Genomic DNA, 18,953 nt, shown 5'->3' on the forward strand with positions numbered 1-18,953 from the left:
TTACAAAGTCTTCAACATTAGCCTCCACTGCATGTTCTATGTGCAGAAACAGACAACTCTTGCACGCCAAAATGTTGGGTCTCTGAGAGATGGCCTCATATCTAAAGCATTACGTCGCAGCAATTTATCCTTTAATGTGTTTATAAGGGCAATACCTTTGAGTCTTTGTCAACGTCCTTTTCGTGGCTGAGAAGAGGCCGCTGCAGGAGGTCGCAGGTCGTTGTCAGAGGCCGCTGCAGGAGGTCGCAGGTCGTTGTCAGAGCTACAGGAGGTCGCAGGCCGTCGTTGTCAGAGCAGGTCGTTGTCAGAGCTGAGAAGAGGCCGCTGCAGGAGGTCGCTAGCTGAGGGCGATATCGATGCAGTCTGTTGCAGTTGGAATCGTCACTGTAAGAAGTAGTCAAAATCTGCACCACAGGTAGTTATTGGACACGGTGCAGACGACGTTGTCAGAATCACCACTTCGACAGGAGTCAATTTTACAGAATCACTGCTACAGGCCGCGGGTGTTTGTACTAATGATCACCACTGCAGGATGTCGACCAACTCATGACAACACAGTCGAAATCAAGGCCACGGATCATAGGCCAAGGCGCAACGTCAGCTAGGCTTGCAGGCTGTCCAGGTGCAGATATGGCGACGAGCAAAGTGCAAGAATATTATAATGGTACAAAAGAAGGATGAAACGATGTTGAACGAAAGAATGGAGACTATACAAAAGAGAGGGAAGTATCCGTTGGCGGGAATTAAGGGGTAGGTAGAGTTATTTCCCTTCTACCAACCCTTGACAAAAGTTTTTTCTTTCCTTCTACCCTTGACTAAAATTGGCAAGGATAGATTATTTACTCACCATCTCAAAATATGTTATATCGTTCATAATGCGTCCATATAATATCCCAATTAGTGATTTTCATTAATCTCTTATACAAAACATATTTTGTACAATGTATTATTCATGATTATTCAAAATAAATATTTATCTATTTCAAGTTTAATTGATATTATAATTACATAACATTGAAGTATTATCAAATTTACTTATATTTCAATATTATAAAGTAAAATTATATATATATATATATGATCTACTATCAACTAAAGACTACTTTTTAAATTATTGATTGCATGACTAACTTATTATTTGTGGCTTTGGATTGTTAGATTGAGAAGCTCAAATCTCTTAAGCTTATACCAATGAGACAAGCCACATTTTCATTTGTGTTATGGCTCATCTAAAGGTGTTATTTATACATTATACTTCTTTGATGTTGTAGAATTCTTTTGTACTAAATATTTTCTAATTCTAAAGAATTATTTCTATTATATGAAAGATTAGCTATGAATTGAATATGGTAACCTACGTATTTGATGATGTCTTAACATGTTATACCCGTCATTTATAAGGGGTATGATATAATAGTCCTATATTTTTCATACTATATAAATCTTGCTTTGGTATTAATAAAACCTAGCATATCAAATGCATGTTGCCACATTGGTTGTGCTCTCCTTGTGCTACATAATAGCACTTTCATTATCTTACCTTCTAAGTACTTAGAGCATAGTGAAAAGTGGAGGCAATGGACTTTGATCCTCTTTAATTTCTCCTTCTTTCTCCTTTATTATAGTATTCAATCTCTCAATCTTTATAAATTTTTTATTTGTTTTTTTTCATTGTCCAAGCTATAAAGAAGAAGACTAGACTTCTTGGTAGCAAAAGCCTTTTGCCTTGGATATTTAAAATCTCCAAGAGGAGACAAAGTGAAAGAAGAATATTGAGAGAAAGAGCTAAGACAATAACAAAGAAGGCCTCAATGTCATTTGAGCTACACAAAGAGGTTGTAATACATTAGGGGTCAAAGTAAGAGTTTTCTTCCCATAGCAAGCAACACCCCAATCAAAATCGCAATTTGTTAATAATATTTTATGTTTTAAGTTTTTCTACTAGATGTACTCTTTTTTAGCTATTGTTGTGATATGCAATTGGTACTAATGGCTAAAATTTTATGGCAATCCATATATCAAAAAGTTTAACCCATGTGGTAGAAGTGAACTTTGTAGAGTTACTTAGATCCCATCATATTCATGAGGGTGACAAGGCCCGGGTGGGTAGAGAGAGAGAGAGAGAGATGGATTATAAGGTTGGTTATAAACCAAATGGCGGATGCACAACCTCTACCTAGAGTGTGGACATGCAATTTTGAAAACTGGGCCTATTGGTTGCTATGTAAATCAGATAAAAGTCCTCATATTTGTCCCATTTGATTTCACAAGCTTCAACTACCTATAATGCACAATAGGGTTTTGTGAGAGGAAAGTCAAGAAGAGGATGATCTTTACCATTTTTGCTTGTCCTATATAACAATGAAAATATTAGGCTGCATTCAAACTTAGAGGAATTACTAGCAAGAGACCTCAAAGTATAGTACATTAACAAAAGCCATTTACACAAAAGCTTGTATCTTTTTTCCCTTCTTTGATACAAGCTTTCATAATGCAAGTATGGGTGACCAAATTTGTAGACACTCACCTTTGAGATGTTGCCAAAACATCTCAAAGCTTCGGCACCATGTCCATGCTTTGCCTATCTCTAGTGATCAAGGCACTTCAAGAGACTTTGTTTGGTACTGGGAACTTGTCAAACACTTGTTTTCCTTTTGCGAGTGCAACACACTTTGAATACACATAGAGCTAGGCAACACCAACACAGATGTCCTTTTTAAGAAACCTTATGTTGATGATATCTATATGCATCATGCTGCCTCAATGGAGGTCTTACAAAGCTTCTTTGGCTTCATAGCTAATTAGGTAGAAAACATGCAAATCCCTACTAGCCATTACTAAAACCTCTTCTTCCACACTGTCTTTCATGTGCTATACACCCTTATTCTTCTAATCCCCACTAAAATCAATAGATTGCATGCTATCCTTTTTCCTATAAGATTTGCTAATGTGAAGGGTTCCTAATCTATAAGAGAGCTAATTCATATTCAAAGAACCACATAGAATCTTGAAGAAGAATTCAAATAAAATAAAAGTATGTTCTACACAATGCATACTAGATGTTCTATACAAATGTACTTGTGTGTCCACACTCGCACTTCAATTTCTCCAGACACGATATGTACATGTGGACTAATGTATTGCATCTTACTCTCACACATGTACAAATTGCCCCAAAGACCTTGTACCCTAGTTCTTATCCTAAGGTACTTGAAAGTGTGTGTACAAATGCATCTACAATGTGTGAAAGTATTTGCACTCTTGTCCAAGAATCGTGCAAATTTGGCCTTATATATTACCTAAGTGCATAAGGTAATCATCTGCTTCAATATGTCTAAGTAATCGAGTGGAAAAAGTGTTCTTTTAGTAAAATTCTATGAGCCATAATGACATGGGGTGGCCATTTTCTAGCTTGCCATCCTAGACCTAGCTTATCCTCAAACCAACCCACATCCCAATCCCATCCACTTATAAGAGCCCTCTTTGATAAGAGACTCATCTAGGTACTTATGATATAGGGGAGATGCCATGTACACCTCAACCTATAGCCAAGTGAGAAAAATGCTACTCGATGCAATGGGAACAACACTCCACTCATCAATAAGCTAGTTACTTGTGCACAAGTGATAGATCAACTTCTTCAACTAATCTTGCTAATTCTCAGTCCCTTAAGATAATCTATGAAGTGTCATCTAGCATGATGGTGAGTACACAGCCTACTAATGTACCTTGAATTGGCTTTTTTGGTTGTCATATATGTACTCCCTCCCTTACTCTCCTTTTGGATTTCATATGGATTTGTTTACCCCTTTGAGCTACGTCTAACACGAGAACTATTTTCATTACTTGCATTGGGGTCAATTATGATGAAAAGAACTCAATGGAAAAGAGAGATTGCATAATTGTTGAAGTTGTAAATCATGAACTTATGTTTGCCTTATCTGTGAATTGTCATTATCATTCATGCCAACAAATGGTTTTCTTTTTGAATAGATTGTGGTGGTAGATGTGGATAAAGTAATTGTAGTTAACAAGCAACAATTGCTTGAACGAGTATGTTAGAGCTTGAGTGCAAGAGATGAAAGACTAAGATGGCATGAATTTTTGAATAACAAGAATTCCTTTAGAGTGGTGGATGTACACCCCTCTATTCTATAGTCAAGTGAGGTATTAGAGCCATCTCTATTACCTTCTTGCTTACAGTTTCTTCATGGTATTAGAGCCTGATATGCTCTATGACATTTGTCAAGTAAAAATATTATAGATGTATTGCTGAAGAAGCATGCATAGAGGAAAAGGGGCTAGCAATGGAGTTCAACAATTGGTGAGAACCGAGTGACCAAGTGTTGACTCATGTTTATGCCCCAACCTCCACAGCGAATGATCTTTTTGAGCCACCTTGTCTAGATCGATGATGGTATCCTGGCACCATTAATTAGTGCTCCAAAATCCGTCCAATATTTAGTGCTCCGAAATCCCTCCAATATTTAGTGCTCCAAAATCCCTCCAATATGTAAAGAGTCATGTAATATATGATCAAAGCCTCCAACTTTGGCTTTCATTGGCTTGGTTAGTAAGCTAACTAAATTTCGAGTTGGTAGCTTATTAAACACTTCTTGTGCTTTTGAAAGCAAGCTAAGTTCAACACACATATCTACCAATACAATGCCACAATTACTATATCATGTGTATTTCTTAGCCCTTCTATGCCACTTCTATGCATCCACATGCCTTGAAGATGCAACCAAAAGTGACTAAATAAGCCCCAGCTTGTGTACCTTGGTATGTATCTATTTTCCCTTCTTTGATACAAGCTTTCATAATGCAAGTATGGGTGACCAAATTTGTAGACACTCACCTTTGAGATGTTGCCAAAACATCTCAAAGCTTCGGCACCATGTCCATGCTTTGCCTATCTCTAGTGATCAAGGCACTTCAAGAGACTTTGTTTGGTACTGGGAACTTGTCACACACTTATTTTCCTTTTGCGAGTGCAACACACTTTGAATACACATAGAGCTAGGCAACACCAACACAGATGTCCTTTTTAAGGAACCTTATCTTGATGATATCTATATGCATCATGCTGCCTCAATGGAGGTCTTACAAAGCTTCTTTGGCTTCATAGCTAATTAGGTAGAAAACATGCAAAACCCTACTAGCCATTACTAAAACCTCTTCTTCCACACTGTCTTTCATGTGCTATACACCCTTATTCTTTTAATCCCCACTAAAATCAATAGATTGCATGCTATCATTTTTCCTATAAGATTTGCTAATGTGAAGGGTTCCTAATCTATAAGAGAGCTAATTCATATTCAAAGAACCACATAGAAGCTTGAAGAAGAATTCAAATAAAATAAAAGTATGTTCTACACAATGCATACTAGATGTTCTATATAAATGTACTTGTGTGTCCACACTCTCACTTCAATTTCTCCAGACACGATATGTACATGTGGACTAATGTATTGCATCTTACTCTCACACATGTACAAATTGCCCCAAAGACCTTGTACCCTAGTTCTTATCCTAAGGTACTTGAAAGTGTGTGTACAAATGCATCTACAATGTGTGAAAGTATTTGCACTCTTGTCCAAGAATCGTGCAAATTTGGCCTTATATATTACCTAAGTGCATAAGGTAATCATCTGCTTCAATATGTCTAAGTAATCGAGTGGAAAATGTGTTCTTTTAGTAAAATGGTATGATCCATAATGACATGGGATGGCCATTTTCTAGCTTCCAATCATAGACCTAGCTTATCCTCAAACCAACCCACATCCCAATCCCATCCACTTATAAGAGCCCTCTTTGATGGTGACAAAGGAGGGCAATTCTAGTCCACATCCCCATTCCCATTCCCATATGGTTTTTAGCTAGATAGAGATAATGCAATGAAGGTGTATACGAAAGAGATAGAGAAAGGCATATTATCCATCAATCAATCAAAGATATGTACATGAAGTGACTTGATATATTAATTAGAGTATCGTCATTTTTAGGATGCTCCATTGACTTCTGTAAGTTCCTATAACCTTGAAGTAGAATATAGCCAACCACACTGTCCACTGAAGGAAAACTTGACCTTATCAAATTAACCAAGTTAATTTACTTATACATTTCATAGATAAGAGATTTATAGTTGGCTTGTTGGTATTGCAAAGTATCCTTATAGTGATCTATTTTAGTCACCAATAAGTGGACACACTGGCTAAAGATGATGAAAAGAGGACATGTGCACATTGGCTACATGTGGTCCACCTTATCTAAAATTATATGTGAGCTATAAGTGCACCTTGACATGATTGGAATAGCTTGCACATGCACAAGCCAACTGATTTACATCAATCTACTCATGCTATGAATTGGCATGCATGGCTAGGTTAAGTGCACAACAAATGAGACATGTGAGTGTATTGATCAGTTCTCTCTCTCTCTCTCTCTCTCTATATATATATATATATATATATAGATATAGATATTGCAAATGCACAAGTCAACCTTTGATCTATATATACATCCAATCATCATGCCCTATGCAATCACATTTGTATAGGGCATGATTGGATGTATATAGGGCATGAAATTACATATATATAATTAGTTTTGAATGATTGGATGTATATTTGTAATACTCAGAAAGAAGTAAAGTTGGTAATGTATATCATGTCCTATGCATGTATATGCCCTATACATGTATATCATGTCCGTATGATCCTATATATGTATATCATGTCTTAGCTTATGATCCAGGTGTAATTATGTCGTATATACATCCAATCATGCCCTATTCAAACAAATACTAGCTGTTAAGAGGTTTGGTCATATTCAGGGACTTTATGAGAAATGAAAAATATGTGCGTTTATTTTCGCATCTATAAGCGCGTTTATAAACATGGATATATAGACGCGTTTTTTATACTAGCGTGAATAGAGGCGTTGATATACGCGCTTATAAACGCGCCCGCTTTTTTGCATGTACAGTGCGCGTCTATAAGGCCTTTCTCTTGTAGTGTAGCATTATTTAAGATGCATGATTTTAGCCATCCTTAATTTTATGCTACTAAACGCATAAGTTGCTAAAACTAAGGTGCTTCTTAAGAAATACAATGTTAGAAAAAAATAGTATGATAAAATTTTCAATTCTAATTCACTCGCAATTATATACTTCTATTTGTTTTTTCAAATGCATCAAAAAACAAGGATCTTAATTCATATTTTTAAGGTAATTTTAGTGAATCTCCTTGGGAGAATCGGTGACTCACCCAAAAGGTTTGTAACTATGTTGCTTATTAACGTATATATGCATAAGTCAATACTCAACTTCAATAAATTTTATTTGTAATGGCTATAGGAAAAGAGCTAGACTAATTTAAGATTATCCTCAAGCATACACTAGAAACTAATATAGACAACAAAGAAGATATTAAAAGGTCTGTGAGTGAGTGCTATTGATTACATAATGCAATAGTGAGAAGCTAACTTTATCAAATGAAGTTTTCCTATGGATGGAACAGTAGAGGCTAATCATACATTGTGTGTGCTAGTTGTATGCATTTGCAAATTTGTGCCAATTGATCGACATACTCAAGGCATGTACACCTAGATAGATAGAGAGAGGGACACGCGCACACAAACACATAAATATATATATATATGTATATATAGAGAGAGATCTTTGAGTTGTATGTTAGATAGTGACTTGAGAGGTTACTTTTGATTCCCATAGGTTAATGTATGTTTGGGATGGGATATGCAAGTAAAACCTCAATTGTATATGTATAAAGATATAAACTTTCTCTCATGATTATGTTTGACATTCCCTTTTATTAGGCTAGACCTTCCTTAAAACCTTTGAACTAAGCTTTTATGTTAGCTCGGCACGCCCTTGTGTTTAGATCACCCTTTCTGTTACCTGCAAAATAGCCTTTTGTGTACGTGGGTGGGGGCGGCCTCGACCAGCCCGGGTTCCTGGGACTCCCTTCCACTCCATAACGTACCGACACACTAACTGTTAATACGAACTGTCTGAGGGGAATGACTCTTGGCCCGCTAAACTACATCTGATGCGTGCCCCCTTCGGTGATGCGATACGTCACACCGCTTCGTGCCATGCATAGCCGCTCTGCTTTCCCTATATAACAAACAGGACGAGCATAGGGTACTACAACCGCAGCCTGCACAAACCCTCATCATCGACGTACCTGACGCATCGACTGAGCATAGGCTAACCAGCAGTCGGCACGTCGAAAATGAAGAAGAAGAAGAAGAAGAAGGAGGCAATCTCAGCGATATTGGCATGCTGAAGCCAACGCGATCTCGACGTTAATGGCGTTGTTCTCTTACTAAAGTAACGGAACTTGACCATATCGAGTTTCCTCCAACTGTCGAAGCCTGATATCGTCCGTTTCCGTTATTTTTGATAGTATACAGCGCCATTGCAAAGATGGAGGTCCCTGGCTGTATTCTCATCGTAGTGTGAATTTGATTATCCTCGATGCCTAGAAATCTCTAGTTGTGTCAACTTTACAATCTAAAAGCCTCCAGCGAGTCTTTTCTAAAAGAGCATCATGTGTTTATGGTGGATGAATAGAAATGGTTTCAACTAGTATTCACATCTAATTTGTGTGTATATTCTTGCAAGAATCTATTGTGTATGTCATGCTTGCACTTTGATGGGAGGATATTTTAAAGGGAAAACTAGCATAGGTAGATGTATGTTAAAGTGTGCATCAAAAAGAAGAATGTAAAATAAGTAGAGTATATTACTACAAATATACTGAAAGAATAACTATTTTTCACACAAGAGTGATTATACAGGAACCTTTCACACAAGGCTCTACATCTATGTATTGGACTGGACTTGTCTACTTAGCTAACTTTGGCTATCATGTCTACCAAGATTTTTTAACATAGACATGCTACATGCATCTATTAGATAGCATTCTAAACATTGCCCAAACACAAACCTTTCACACAAGAGTGAACATAGATGTGATGGACTAGACTTATCTACTAGCTAACTTTGGCTATGATGTCTACCAAGTTTTGTGGACATAGACATGCTACATGTGTCTAGTAGATAACATTCTAAACATTGCCCAAACATAGATATAAAAAATGTGTAAACTAGTTGATATGTTATATAGTGGCCAACTAAATAATAAAAACATGACAATCAATATCACTCAAAAAACACGAACATGTTATATTTTCTCACCCATGGAAATATGTGTGTTGCTAGACAAAAGCATCATTAGGACATCTCACTTTGCAGAACTTCTAAAGACATGTAACGTTTTAAAATTTTCTTTGCGTGAACTACCTCTTATAGGAAATAAGGATAATGATATAGCAACTTTTAAAAAATCTAAGGATAATGGGAAATTTTTTTTCCTTATCCCCCTCCAGCCGACGGTCGTGCTCGAGGGGGAGAGGGGAATAGAAGCTCCAGCAAGCTCCTTGCTGGAGCTTGCTCACACTTGAGGCCATGTAAGTCCACACATAGGAGAGGGAGGATCCCCCTCCCCTCCCCTATTCACAACAAACTCTAGACCACTTACTATATAGAAAGTTCACACTATAACTAGGAAGAATAGCAATCAAACTAGAAAGAATGTAGAATTTTCTAGTTATAACTAGATAATTTTGTCATCACAAATCTCTTCTAACTAGTAAATCCCTTTTTCTAGATAGTATCTAGAAAGTTGAAGCCTTATCTAGTAACATTATCTAGTAAGTTATTGTATATCTAGTAACAATATCAACATAACTAGGATTTTTTTTTTCACTAGTCATAACTAGCAAGTACTATCATCTATCTAGGAAATTATGGATAGTCTTTCAAGTTAACTTAGACTCACGATTTTGCTAGGTAAAACTAGTAAATAAATATTAGTTTATTTGAAATTTACATTTGTATATTACTCACTTATGAGCTAAGCTTTCGATTCCACACTTATAGCTATACTCACTAGTTTGTGTAGCCTATGCTTAGTCTAGCCTATCCATAGCTTATATATAGCCTAGCTTATACATTAGGCATAGGATTAGCACATGCTAGGTTAGGCATTGGCTCGATAATATAAAGTAGGAACATTATATGCTATGCATAAGAATACAACTTATATATGGCATTTTCTAGGCACAAGGTAACCATAGAATAGGATAGGGTTGCGTTAGGCATTGGCTCCTAGCATATGCTTACCCTATGTCTAAACTCTTCCTAGAATATGCTTAGACTATGTATACACATAGGATTGGCTTATAGTATGCCTAGTATTTTCCTAACTTGCCATATGTGTACCCTATGCCTACCCCTTGTGTATTTATGTTAGACATACCTATGTCTAGCCACTCTATAGCCTCTATCAGTTTGTCTGTATGAGGAGCCTATGCATATACCTTGCCTATATAACTAATCCAATCTAAACCTAAGCCTAAGCTTAAGCTCTACCTTACTACGAGCCTAGCCCTAACACTAACCTTTAATGTAGTATAAACCTAGTATATATTGAGTCTAATTCTAATTTAAGGTAAAGAATATAGAGAGTAAGATAGGCTTATACATCATGTGTTACTTCTATAAAAATAAGTTGTATTTAGTCATTTTGTGGATTCTCATTAATTTTGACCTATTTGTAGTACAATTCTAACTTTTTATATGCGTTGATGATCATATTGTGCTAAACAGATGATAATAGGCAATTAATTTGTTTTGCTTTTGGTGAGCAAATAACTAGACAAGTATAGAGATGTAATGATTGTAATATTGATCACTAGTGGAGTGCAATGTGAAATTATTACTATTATGGAGACTGTTATCACATAAAGCTATTTATATGCTTTAGCTTTAAAGTGATTGTACTCATCTATTTAGAGTGCATTGTTGTCTCTATTTTCTTTTAATTTATTCATATTCATTAAATTTTTCATTAATTAATTGTAATTATAATATTAAAAATAAAATATTAGAGCTAAGTTGAGGCTTATGTTAGAATTAATCATTTTGAGTGCGATTGAGTCGTCCTCATTTACACTGTTTGCTAGTTATAATATGCTTTTGTGATTAATTTGGCTCAATTTTCCATTGCAATCATCGCTTTGATACCATGGAGTTGATTCTTACACATGGTCTATGATCATAGCAGCAAAGTAATGGTTGAAGTATTGGTGTAGTGAACCACTAAACCACATACTTCATAGATTATCTTAAGGGACTGAGAATTAGCAAGATTAGTTGAAGAAGTTGATCTATCACTTGTGCACAAGTAACTAGCTTATTGACGAGTGGAGTGTTGTTCCCATTGCATCGAGTAGCATTTTTCTCACTTGGCTATAGGTTGAGGTGTACATGGCATCTCCCCTATATCATAAGTACCTACATGAGTCTCATCTTGCAACATATCTACAAGCTATCAATATTGTATGGGTATATATTTGCATCAACCATGGCTATGCATGAGCATTCACCACATTGGTTAGTACCCTTGAACCACACTGTCTTTTCCCTCTTCATCATGCGGACCACACATTGCCTTTTTCACCCAACCACTTAAGCACCTTAGTCCACTCAACTACTATGTAGATAGGCCACATGATTGTTTAGCCACATTGGAGAACTTGATCACTTGAAGCACATCGTCCTAACTACTTGGAGCACTTTGGCCACATGTTTAATTAAGCAAAAATTCAAGCACACTCTTCCACGTGCACATACTCAATCACATAGTCACGTAGTTGCACAATCATGCACTTTATTTCAACTCACTTTACCATCTCCACTCTCTTACCCTTGATCACGAGGCACCCTCTGACCACATTGAGAACTTCATTTTTTTATGACAATAACCTCACTCAGCAATTTAGGCCACATTAGGCACTCATGAATCACTCTAGGTAGCATTAGCACATATTTCTTAGTCTAGCAACCTTCAATCTATCAATAGCTAGCTGAATATCCTCTAGTCTTCTCTCCAACTGCCGAATCGGAAGAGCTAAGAGCTCCTCTCTCGTCAAATCCTCCTGCCAAGGTAAAACTGACCAAGTCAAAGCACAAGTCTCAGTCGGCATAACCGATTTCTGACCATACATCAACTCTGCGGGTATATATCCTATGGTAACACTGTGAGTCGTACGATCAGCCCACAAAGCAAATGGTAGAAGTCTCAATCATTCTCCAATCTGTCTTCTGAATGCTTTGGCTAATGCTTTCACTATCAGCGGCTGCCCTCTTTCTCTCTTCCCATTTCCCTTTGGATTGTATGCTGTGGTTAGAGCCAACTTGATTCCTAGTTGAGAGAAAAACTCCCTAGCTTCATCTACATCCAATTCACCGTGATCTGCAGTGATCTTACCCACACAGCCATACCTACAGAAAATTTCTTCCAATAAGAACTTACACACTACACTAGTGGTCTTCGTTCTCAAAGGTCTGCCCTCAACATGATTGGTAAGATCCTCTCTAGCCAAAACAAAATACCTCATCTGCCATAGGCCCATAGGCATAGTAATCAAGTCAACTACCCACTTATAATGAATGCATAGCGGATAGGTCAGATGAAGCTCATCTCGATGACGCACTACCGAATACATTTGGTAGTCTCTGCAAGTCTCTACAAAGTGAGAAACATCTCTATACATGCCTTTTCACCAATATTTCTCCTTGATTTTCTCATAAGTAGCCCACACTCCTCTATGACCAGCCCAAGGACTCTCATGAAACTCCCTCATCACCTGTAACTGGGTCTCTTTATCGCAGACAACCCGCAAGGGTAATCCACCTCTTTTCTTCGGATGCTTCCAAAGAAATCCGTCCTTGAGAAAATAACCACAGGATTTTCTTCTGATCTTCTTGAACTCTTCATCTGTCCATTCATCTCTTTTTCTTAGTGTACTAAGGTACTTGCCAATCTGCAACCAATCTCCAACATAGAGTTCTTCTATGAATGCCACAATATCATAGACATGGCAAACATGATCAACCATAGCGGCTGAAATTTCTGCATCATCCTCTTCTGCAAGTAGTGTCTCCTTATCATCATATATGGCTCTAGACAACATATCTCCCCCACTGGATTATCCTTCCCTGCTATGTGTTTAAATTCTGGGTTTAAGGACTTGATGTATGCAATCCATCTCAGCATAGCTATATCGGGAGTAGAGCAACTCGTAATCATACCTATCAATGGCAAGCAATCTGTCTCTACTACAATTGAGGCTCCAATAAAGTACTCCTTGTCACATTTGAGAGCCGTAACAATCCCCAGTAACTCCCTCTTGATTTGCGGATATCTCCTCTGTCTCTTGTTTAGGACTTTTGCCCCAAACCAAATAGCATACTGTTTCCATCTGCATCATCTTGACCCACAGCCCAACCTATGCCAATTGGACTAGTGTCAACTGTCAATACAATAGGCCTTCCGCAATTATAATCTGCTTTCCTAAGAGTAGGAGCAATCTGCAACAACTTTTTCAATTTCCGCATGGCTCTACTGTGGCTCTCATCCCAATAAAATTCCTGCCCCTTTCGAAGCAGCTGATATAAACAATCTGCTATGTGTGCAAAATGGGGTATCCAAATCATATAAAACACACAAGCTCCAATGAACCTCCGTACCTCTGAAGTGGTAGAACAATACTCCGTAATCTTGCCTATAGCATCCACCTTCTCAGGTGAGGGTTTCCTGCCATAATACCCACACATATGTCCAACAATGACAACCTCATTTACTCCAAAAATAGATTTTTGTCCTGATAGTGTCAAGTTCACTTTTTCTAACCTGGCCAAAATCTTCTCACAAGCTGAAATATGATCAGCCACAAAGTATCTGCATCCCTGCTCATTTAGACTCTCATTCTTCTCTTCTTCTGCACACCCCTTAATGGGCACATCATCCAAGAAAGGCATGGTAAGCTGAGGTATGTAATCACGAAGGAACTTATGCATGGCATTCATCATATGCGCAACAGAATTAGTGGCACCTTGAGGCAAGGTACACATCCTGACAAGCCCAATAGGAGTTCTCATAGTGGTTATGTCCCTGCTTTCCAAAGCCAGCTGAAACTGATCATATCCCGAATATAAATCACCTAAAGAATAGATGGCACGTCCAGCAAATGCTTCTGCAAACTCATCCATAACTGGACCTATACTAATATTCCTGATATTAACTCTGTTTATTGGTTGCATATCCTGTATAAATCGGAGAGTACCATTCTTCTTTGGAACCATAAACCACCTATTTGAGTATGGTGCAGATGACGGCTCTAGGATTCCCATCTTGATTTTCTCATTTAACAAGTCAATCAGCTTTGGCAGGTGTGCCTTAGGCACTGGACTAGGTCGGAGGTTCCATGGAATATGAGGAACAGTAAAGATCACCGTAGGAGCAACAATATCCGGATTCACACATTCAATCTCATGTGAGAAAAAAGAAAACCCCCTTCCATGTCGCTCAAGCATCTCCTGAAAGCATTGCTTCTCTGTGGGTAGCAAGAAATCACCATTTCCAATTTTTAATTCAGCAAGAGTTTCTGCTGAAAATTTATGGCCTATATGCTCTGGATTCCTCAAAATTGACTACTTGGCAGCCCTCTCTATTTGCTGATCAGTGTCAGGTGGAAGTGGTACAGCTACTGGTTTCACCTTCTTATCCATAGTCTTGTATTTCGTGTTAACCCTGGCTTCATTATGATCCTCTGCATTACTCAAATCTTACTGTAAATCAGCAATTCTGCACTCTAGCGGCTAAATATCGTCAGCCCTCCGCTCTATGGACTGCATAGGAACAGCCCTAAACTCTGGATGCTGAAATATTTCAGCAGTAAACTCTGTTGGCTGAAAGTTTTCAGCCCTCTGTGTCTCTGTAAGCTGATCATAATCAGCCAGAAACTTTGTTTGCTGAATTTCTTCAGCATTCAATACTTTTTGCTGAGTCACCTCAGCGTCTGACTCTATTTGTAACACAAAATCTGCAATTTCATGAAACATTTCCAGGGATTGCACTAATATATTACTGTGACAACTCTGCATATCAGTTGTCAGCATATTTTCCATCTCTCTCATCGTGTCTGCACAAATCATACTATCATACATCCCATCTATATGCTCATCATCCTCTAAAATACCTGCATTTTTCAATTTTTTCTCCTTCCTACATATGTACTGCCTGGCAGCTCTAGGTAACTTAGAAGTCTTCTGATAGCTCATCGAACTGTTTGCTGAAATCCCAACAAAACTGGAGGAGAAAACACTGCTTCCAGAAGGCGAGAACTCCAATCTCCTCTGCTCTGTACCACCATCGTCTCGCGAAACAGCGGTACCTAATGAAAACCCAAATCCCTCACAGTGGGCAAAGGTGCATCTCTAAGAGTATCCCTGTTTCTAACATGGTTCACACACACAGTCATAAACTGAACTGCTCTCATGCCATCTTTACTGCGAATCCGCGCATAAGCAGATCCATCATCTATTACCTTTGTTTCCATGGGCATCTCTGTGATGAATGGTTGTCCAAGAATTATGGGATAAGAGCATGAATCCTGCACAAAGAAATGGAAATCCTCCTCCACATCTCCAATAGAAACCCTGACATTGGGACAGGCAGCATATAAATCACCTGCAGCGTTGTTGGCAGCTCTCATACGCCACCCATGCTCTACATCCGTAGGCCATCTATTACTTTCATAAACTCCACGAACTATGAGATTAATCTCTGAACCATGATCCACCAAAGCAACATAAGGCACCTGTTTCTCTCCAATTTTTACCATCGTTTCTATAGTTGCCCTAGCCCAATGACTCCGCGAAAAGTGACTACGCAGTATCAAGATAGGCTCATCAGTTTCAGCATAATGCATAGGCTGAACCCTCTTCCTATCTGTGGAAAAACAGAAGCATTCTCAGCCATAATCTCATCCTCATCCTCATCCAACTCCCCAATCAAAACAACCTGTGTATCAGTAGTAGGCAATGCATGTCTTTTCCTCTTCAAGACTTCTTGGAACTGATCTTGAAACTCTCTTTTCGAGATGCCCAAAACCTCAGAAATAGTAAAAATCACCTCACTGCCAAGTATCTTGTCATTAAAGATTTTCTTCATGTCCGTAGATGTCTCAATATCGGACATCAATCTAAACCCTGGCTGCTTTATCTCTCTAGGCTCTTGCCTCTTTTGTTTCTTCAGAGCATCTTCCATCTGTCATTCTGGCCCTGGTCTCAAAGACAGTCCTGCAAAATAGGTGGAGTAACAAACTCACCCCCTCTAGTCTTTTTAGCTACATTTGGATTTTCTTCATCCCTCTTTCGCTTCTCCTCAACAAGTACATCTGCTTCCTGAGACTTAGCCAAGTAGGCATAAATAGTGTACCTGTCAGCAAGCGAATCCCAACCTGTCTCAAATCTGATGCTAGAGCCTGCACTAGTCAAAACAGTTTGCTGAATTTTTCCCTTGTTTGCCGTCTCCATAGCATAAGTCCATAATGCTGACCGATTCTCTGATTGTTTCTCAATCTGAACTCCATATGCAGAAGCTTCTTCTCTAGCTGCCACATAAGAAGTACCCCTAGCCATGTCATCCACTAACTTCTTCATTCCGCCTTTCCCAAAGTTGGTAGCAAGCGGAGCTCCTATTTCAGTCAACCAAATCTTACCATCTTGTCCCCAAAATACCAAATTCTTCCTCCTTGCATCCTGAAAAGATTCACAATCCCTGCAATATTGATGGTCCGTACTATCATACCAAATACATCTTCGATCTCTCCTAGGTGCACTAGAAGCACTCCTAGGTGCAGTAGGAGCACTAGAAGAAATAGTAGGCACAGTCGAAGCAAACTGCTCTTTCAATTTTCCCACCAATTCTGCTTTAACTGACTCTAGTGTCAAATCCGTTATGCCTTTGATTATATCATCAAGAGAGGAAGGCACCGACGGAGCGGATGGTTTTGGAGCAAAAGGAGGCGGCATCGGTCTTGGAGCAGGAGGAATAGGAGGAGTAGAAACAGTAGGCACTGGCATAGACCAAGAAACTGGCTGAGGAAGAGAAGAAATAATAGAGATAGAAGCAGGCATAGGAGCATAAGACGGCGTCGGTTTCATAGATCCATTCTATAGGCGGGTCTTCCATATCCTCCTCTTGGTCAAAGTCGAGACTGCATCCTGGGCATCTTGCCAATTTGTTTTAAGACCCATACGCTTCGTGCGATCCTCAAGAAGCTCTCCTAATTCTTCCTGAAGAGTAGGATCTGCAGCTTGCAAGAAAAGCTCAACTTTCTCAACATCCAATGCTCTTTGTTCAATGGCATCAAGCTGACTATACCTGTCTTGAAATTCTCGTATCAACTCTGAAGCAGCTAGACCTTTGTTTGGCATGTAGACCCACTCTCGGAATGACCGCCATGTAGCCATCCCAAAGTCCTCAAGGAAATACTCTTCTTTCACGGCCTTCTTAAAATCTTGCCAATGCGAATTTTGAATAAAAAGATTAGTCACTTTTTCCCTCAAGGTGGGTGTGACAAGACGAAGGAAATACTTACTCATAAGTCCAGCTGGTACTCCAAAAAATCCCATCTTGATCTCATATGTCTTCAAGTAAGCTGAAACATTACGGCCATCAAATATCTTATTCTCATTCTCAACTGCTTCAATCGCCTTAATCGCGCTGATTGCATTTTCCTGCTCCGAATATAGTTGCCTTTGTTGAGACAACTGTTGTTGATGCAATTGCTGCTGCTACTGCATATACAATTGTGTCTGCTGATTTTGAAGCTGCATATACATAGACATATTTTGCAAAATCTGCTTTAGATCATCCGTTGAAGTACTTGAAGCAGCAGTCAATGATGGAGCTGAAGTAGAGGACACAGCAGGAATCGTAGAAGAGGCTGAAATGGATGCTGAAGTATCTCCCATCCTGAAATTTATGCAATGCTTTCACGTTGGGTTCACCAAAGATATCAAAGGGTTTTCGAAAGCAAAGTCGCGACCACAGAGGACCTTGACTAATTTTGAGAATAGAAGATCAATCATACGAATAAGCAAGATGAGAGGATTTGTGAGCAGCAAAAGCGGCAGAAAACACCGCATTTTGCAGAGAAGTTAGATGCCCATTCAAGTGAATTTGCTGTGGAAAATCTCCTCGAATACTAGAGTATTCATACACCTTGTCTTCCCATGAAACATGAAACTTGATTGCTTACATGTACACTATGATGGAAGAAAAGATCCCAATCTCTGCATTCAAACAGCCAGTAGCTCAAACTATTTATTTGTGTATCTCTCCTTTGTCTCTAGCTTATCCAAGAAAAAAGAAATATCATCTTCGATTCTGCAACATTAAAAATACGTCCTCTGTAGCTGCGCACAGCAACTTGATGAGGTTTCTGACATTTCTTTTAGAATGAGCTTCTCTTCCATGAACCTGGACATATCAGAAGCAATTTGTGTCTGAAGAGGAACAAGGTCTTTGTTCACACACTTGAGGGCGTTGATTACCTCCTTCCTCTCCTCTTTTTTCTTCAGTAGCAACTGGGCTCTTGCCTTGACTGCTTACATACTGATCAGTAGGAAACAAAGACCAGACATCTTCAAGATGTGAATTACAATGGAATACACATGCTTCCTAGTGTCCCATGGATGGCTAGTCATTCTTTGGAAAGACTCTGAGAACTGACAATTCTATTTCACCTCAAGGTACTAAAACCAAGTCCATCTGTTCTTGAACCCATATCTTGACTGTCTTATCATTTTCAAGAGCTCCTGATGCTATCTTGTTCTCAGTTGGATGACATGAGACTGACATCACAGTGTCAGTATCACCCTCCAGCTTTTGAACTATGTTTCTTGATTGAAGATCCCACAGATATATGCATCAATCGTCTAAACCACTCACTATATATTTTCCATTGGTTACAGAGAAGGTAGAGAACATGCAATATTTCTTGTTGACATG

Source organism: Lygodium microphyllum, chromosome 2 (assembly GCF_053477565.2).
Source record: "Lygodium microphyllum isolate KBCC chromosome 2, Lygodium_microphyllum_v1.1.10, whole genome shotgun sequence".
Taxonomy (NCBI): domain Eukaryota; kingdom Viridiplantae; phylum Streptophyta; class Polypodiopsida; order Schizaeales; family Lygodiaceae; genus Lygodium; species Lygodium microphyllum.